This window comes from Nycticebus coucang, chromosome 12, assembly GCF_027406575.1.
Source record: "Nycticebus coucang isolate mNycCou1 chromosome 12, mNycCou1.pri, whole genome shotgun sequence".
Lineage (NCBI taxonomy): Eukaryota > Metazoa > Chordata > Mammalia > Primates > Lorisidae > Nycticebus > Nycticebus coucang.
The window spans coordinates 111,737,417-111,743,585 of record NC_069791.1 but is presented as its reverse complement, the minus strand read 5'-3'; the positions used below and the strand labels follow the sequence as shown (position 1 = coordinate 111,743,585).

The 6,169-nt window shown below is 41.0% G+C and overlaps 1 protein-coding gene across 11 annotated transcripts in view; it reads right to left on the bottom strand.

The window, feature by feature from the left end:
• The window catches only part of MRTFB (myocardin related transcription factor B), a 371,831-nt gene that overhangs the window by 186,725 nt on the left and 178,937 nt on the right, over positions 1-6,169 (bottom strand). Inside the window, exon 3 of one of the 11 annotated variants that reach the window (XM_053554578.1) lies at positions 3,513-3,565. The exons of the other annotated variants lie outside the window; for them this stretch is intronic. The gene's annotated coding sequence lies outside the window, so the exon portion shown is untranslated. The remainder of the gene's footprint in view (positions 1-3,512; positions 3,566-6,169) is intronic. 11 annotated transcript variants of the gene reach the window in all.

Below are 6,169 nucleotides of genomic sequence, written 5' to 3'. Positions count from 1 at the left end.
TGTTACCTGATTGACTCTTAAGACAATCTCCGAGCAAATAAGGAAATTCTGCGGCCTGTAACTAAGGCAGGCAAGACTTCCTTGGGGATGTCCCAGCAGGTAAAAGGAGTAGTCATTCCAAGAGAAAAGAGTCTGAGCCCATTATGTGTGTTATCTCAACCCCCTGAAAATGATGTGCTACATATTCTCTCGTGCCCTGTCATGATGGAGTGGGGCTTGACTCTCTTCATCTCCCATCCACTCTTTGCTTGCAGTACCCTCATTATCACCTTATTCATTAACTTAATTCAATACATCTAAAGGGCCCTATGTGTCCCAAGGGAGGGATACAGAGATCCGTAAAAGCAGAGTCCCTGCTTCAAAGAGCTTTCCTTGTAAACCAGTAGATCTCAAGCAGGGTGACTGTGTCCCCTATAGGACATCTGACAAGGTCTGGAGACATTTTTGGTTGTAAAATGCGGGGGGGAGTGGTTACTGGCATCTAGTAGGCACAGCCCAGCGATGCTTCTGAATATCGTACAATGATGCTCACAATAACCACCCCTACAAGCAAAAATTACCCAGTCCCAAACGTCAGTAGTGCCAAGATAGAGAAACCTGGTATCTGTTATTTAGAATATACGTCTAGAAGCTGACTGTAAAGCAAGGCAAATGTCAGAGGTCAAGAATCAAAGGTCTAGCAAGTCATGAGATATGCATGCAAAAAAAAAAAGTTACCAGTACTGAGGTCAAGATACTTGTTCCAGAGAATTAAGAATGTGATCATATCATAGTATAACAGGAATACAGGATGCTGCCCAAATACAAAGGTGGGGTACTACTCAGTCTAAAATCAGGAGAAGAAAGGTTATATTAAAATTGAAATCTGATCTGAGACCTGAAAAATAAATGAGCTAGAAAAGGGATGGCAGGATGAAGGCAAGGTAAAGGGGCTATTTCAGACAGAAGGTACAGCCAATAGGCAAGTGGCACTAGGCAACAGAAGAAATATGTTCGTACAAGAGAAAAATGGGGAGAGGGTATTGAAAGGGCTCAAGAGATAAACTGGACCTAGATAATAATGAGTTTTGTATGGTAAACAAAGAAATGTATACTTTATCTGTAGGGCAATAGGAAGCCACTAAAAGCATTTACACAGAAGAGTGATATGAACAAAAATCGCTTTAGGACAATCACTCTGGAGAATTTATTGATAAGGAACAAGAGATAAGGAGCCTGAGTAGGAGGCTCCTGTGACCCAGGTGACGGAGTTGTGGCTTGCCCTAATGGTGACTCTGAGGGCGGAGGGAAGATGACAGGCAAGTGAAATGGCCACACCAAATGTGTACTTAACATATTTCTCTGCACAGTAACAATAAAGCTCCAAAAGTCTGTCTGGGGCCCAACCTGATCAGAATTATGTGGTGGCAAAATCAGAATCTGAACTGATGTGAGGCAATTTACAGTGTATTCATCCTACTTAGTGTGACTTTTTCAAGGCAGAAGTGTTAATGCTCAATTATTGGGTACTGCCTCAGATCTCACTAAGTAGCACGTATTATCTTTTTTTTCTTCTTTTTAGAGACAGAGTCTCACCTTTTTGCCCTTAGTAGAGTGCTGTAACATCACAGCTCACAGCAACCTCCAGCTCTTGGGCTTAGGTGATTCTCTTGCCTCAGCCTCCCGAGTAGCTAGGACTACAGGCGCCTGTCCAACACCCAGCTAATTTTTGTTGCAGTTTGGCCGGGGCCGGGTTTGAACCCACCACCCTTGGTATATGGGGCCGGTGCCCTACTCACTGAGCCACAGGTGCCACCCTGCACATACTATCTTTTTAAAATTCAACAACATCTGTTCCATGACTCAGCACCTGTAGCTAAGTGGCTAGGGTGCCAGCCACATACACTAGTGCTGGCAGGTTTGAACCCAGCCCAGGCCTGCCAAACAATAATGACAACTACAACAACAACAAGAAATAGCCAGGCATTGTGGTGGGCTCTTGTAGTTCCAGCTACTTGGGAGGCTGAGGCAAGAGAATCGCTTAAGCACAAGAGTTTGAGGTTGCTGTGACAACTCTACCAAGGGTGGCATAGTGAGACTGTCTCAAAAAAGAAAAAAGAAAAAATTTGTCCCAAAATGCACCTGGTTTAAGATCCTAGGGTTTAAGAAAAGGGGTAAAGGACCTATACAAAATACTAAATAAGCTTGTGTCAAATACATTCCATTGGGCAGAATGGGTTACTGAATGATAATTTAAGATACTGATCTACATTACTATCCTCACTAATAATAGTGATAACACACCATATGATAAACTTTATGGCACTCTGCCTTAAAAATCTTGAAATTTGGCAATATGATTCTAGTAGACTTAAAGTAGTAGAATCTGGAGAAAGAATTAAAAAAATTACTTCACAGAAATTTACTTATTTAGTTCATAATTCCTCCCACCTGGCATGGCTGCACAGATGAAAGAGTAAGTATGTATATACAACTGGTACCAAGAACCTGATCTTCCTCTCAGTATAATTCCAAGTAAAGTTTATGCTGGGAGCTGAAAGCGATTTGAGATTGCCCTCCCACTCCCCGTCAGCACAGAAGTGAACACATCTGTGACTTGATCTCTCTCAGTAGAGGGGATCTTATCCTGTCTGTGCTCGTGTCAAGTTCTGCAAACACTTGTGTTCAGTGTACTGCAAATAACAGTGCTCACTCGCTACGCTGTGGAAGCCAGGAAGACGCACCTGGAACTCACTCTCATTCAATCCTTCTTTGGTCAAGAACTATCTGTGCAGAGCTTTCTGGGTACCAGGCACTACTTATTCAAGATGCTGAAAATTCAGCGATTAAATAGACAGGGAAGGCAACCCCTTGGAGGTTATTGATTTTATAGGGATACATGGACACAGAGTGTGTAATTCCAATAAGCTATAACAAATCATGATAAGAAAGCCTAGTCATGACAATACAGTGCACAGGGACCCAGTGCAGTACAAAAAGTCTATAAAGACTTCCCTCAGCAGTGACCGTAGCTCAGTGGGTAGGGTGCAGGCCACATACACATACACCCAGGCTGGCAGGTTCAAAACTGGCCTGGGCCTGCTAAACAACAATAACTGCAGCAAAAACATAGCCAGGCGTTGTGCTGGGCACCTTGGGAAACTGAGGCAAGAGAATCACTTAAGCTCAAAGAGTTTGAGGCTGCTGTGAGCTGTGACGCCATGGTACTCTACAAAGGGCGACAAAGTGAAACTCTGTCTCAAAAAAAAGAAAAAGAAAAGAAAGGTCTATAAAGACTTCCCTGAGAAAGTAGTATTTAAACTGAGACCTGGAGAATAAGTAGAAATTATTGGTCCAAAGGGACCAGAGAGAAAAAGAAACTGAACTAAAGAAAACTAGGGAACAGGAGAAAATAACAGCTGAAACCATTACTTCTGGTTTCAGAAGGGGGAAGGCAAAACTCAGCGAAGCTCAGACCCAGCACAAGCTTGGGGAAATAAGCCTCAAGGGTATGTAGGAAAGCACCTAATTACCCAGAAGAAATCCTGCTTGAAATTGGACTACTCTTTCTGCAAGGTATCGGCACCTAAAGATAGAACAAATGTGGAAAATGGGATTTAAAATACATACTTAAAGGCATAAATGTATTCATGATCTATGTATACATGACTTAATAAAATAACACTTATTTTTGGAGACTAAGCAAGATGGCGGCCGAGTAACAGCTTTCTTACAACTAACTGGGCACGGTGAGTCTGGGGAGACAAGACTCCAGGCATCTCTGGCTGGTGGGATCAGCCCATAAACATCCCTTTGAGGAAACAGGGAGTCAGCGAGAGACTTCTGGACCCCGGGAGGAGTAAAAAAGCAGTAGAAAACTGGCAAGTGGTTGCGTGTGTTCGTTCCGTCTAATCCTGCTGGCAGCTGTAAGTATAGCAGCAGTGAGATTGCAAACTGGAAAGGCCTTACCTGTGAGCTGCTTGAAGAAACTGCAGGGAAAACTCATTAAGGAATTGTCCTGGGTGAATATTTTATGAGGAGGACTCCCCAGGTAATGGAAACAGTATCAAAAATACATTACTGGGACCTGATTAAACTAAAAAGCTTCATCACAGCCAAGAACATAGTAAGTAAAACAAGCAGACAGCCCCCAGAATGGGAGAAAATATTTGCAGGTTATACCTCTGATAAAGGTTTAATAAGCAGAATCCACAGAGAACTCAAATGTATTAGCAAGAAAAGAACAAGTGATCCCATCTCAGGGTGGGCAAAGGACTTGAAGGGAAACTTCTCTAAAGAAGAAAGACGCAAGATCTAGAAACACATGAAAAAAAGCTCATCATCCTTAATCATCAGAGAAATGCAAATCAAAACTACACTGAGATATCACGTAACCCCAGTAAGAGTAGCCCACATAGAAAATATCAAAACCACAGATGTTGGCATGGATGTGGAGAAAAGGGCACACTTCTACACTGTTGGTGGGAATGTACACTAATACGTTCCTTTTGGAAGGATGTTTGGAGAATACTTAGAAATCTAAAAATAGAAATGCCATTCAATCCTATACTTCCTTTACTAGGTATATACCCAGAAGACCAAAAATCACACTATAACAAAGACATCTGTACCAGAATGTTTATTGCAGCCCAATTCATAATTGCTAAGTCATGGAAGAAGCCCCGGTGTCCATGGAACCACGAATGCACTAGCAAATTGTGGTACATGTATACCATGGAATATTATGCAGCCTTAAACAAAGATGGTGACTTTACCTCTTTCATGTTTACACGGATGGAGCTGGAACATATTCTTCTTAGCAAAGTATCTCAAGAATGGAAGAAAAAGTATCCAATGTACTCAGCCTTACAATGAAGCTAATTTATAGCTTTCATATGAAGACTATATCCCAACTATAGAAGAAGAATATGGGGAAAGGGCCAAGGGAGGAGAAGGGAAGGCAATGGGTGGGGCCACACCTACGGTGCATCTTAGATTGGGTACAGGCAAAACCTACTAAATCCAGAATACAAATGTCTATATACAATAACTAAGAAAATGCCATGAAGGCTACATTGAACAGTTTGATGAGAATATTTCAGATTGTATAGAAACCAGCACACTGTACCACTTGATTGCACTAATGTACACAGCTATGATTTAACAATAAAACAATAATAAAAAATGTTAGAAATGACAGAAAGAGAATTTAGAATACAGATAATGAAAACAATAAAGGAAATGGAAACAATGAAGAAAACTGCTGATAAAAGTGGAAAATAACCAAAAGAAAATCCGAAAACAGAATCAAATAAGAGATGAACGATATAAAGAATATAGAAAGGATATTGCAGACCTGAAGGACCTGAAGCAGTCAATTAGGGAACATAAAGATGCAATAGAAAGTATCAACAACAGATTAGACCATGCAGAAGAAATAATCTCATAACAGAGGACAAAGCTCTTGAGATAGCTCAGATAGTTGAAGAGGCAGAAAAGAAAAGAGAGAAAGCAGAACGTTCACTGACAGAATTATGAGACGTTATGAAGCCTTCAAACATATGAGTTATAGGTATGCCAGAAGGGGAAAAAGAATGCCCCAGGGAATGGAAGCCATACTAGAGAATATTATAAATGAACATTTCCCAAATATCACCAAAGATTCTGACACACTCCTCTCAGAGGTATATTGGACCCAAGGTCACCTCAAGTCTAACAGAGCTTCTCTAAGACATCTGGTGATGAACCTGTCCAAAGTCAAGACAAAAGAAAAGATTCCTCAAGCTGCAAAGAGTAAGCGCCAGTTAACCCATAGGGGCAAATCCATCAGGGTAACTGCAAACTTCTCTAATGAAACTTTTCATGCAAGAAGACAATGATCATCTAACTTTAATCTACTTAAACAGAACAATTTCCAGCCCAGAATTCTATATCCTACTAAGGTAAGCTTAAAATTGACTGAGAAATCAAATCATTTACCGATATACAAACAATGAGGAAATTCACCACAACAAGACCAGCTCTACAGGAAATACTTCAACCTGTTCTACACACTGACCATCACAATGGATCAGCAGCAAAGTAAGAACTCAGAAATTAAAGGACAGAACCTAACTTCCACACTGATGCAAAACATAAAACTAAGCATAGACTCTCACAAAATAACATGAATAGAACACTACCACACTTA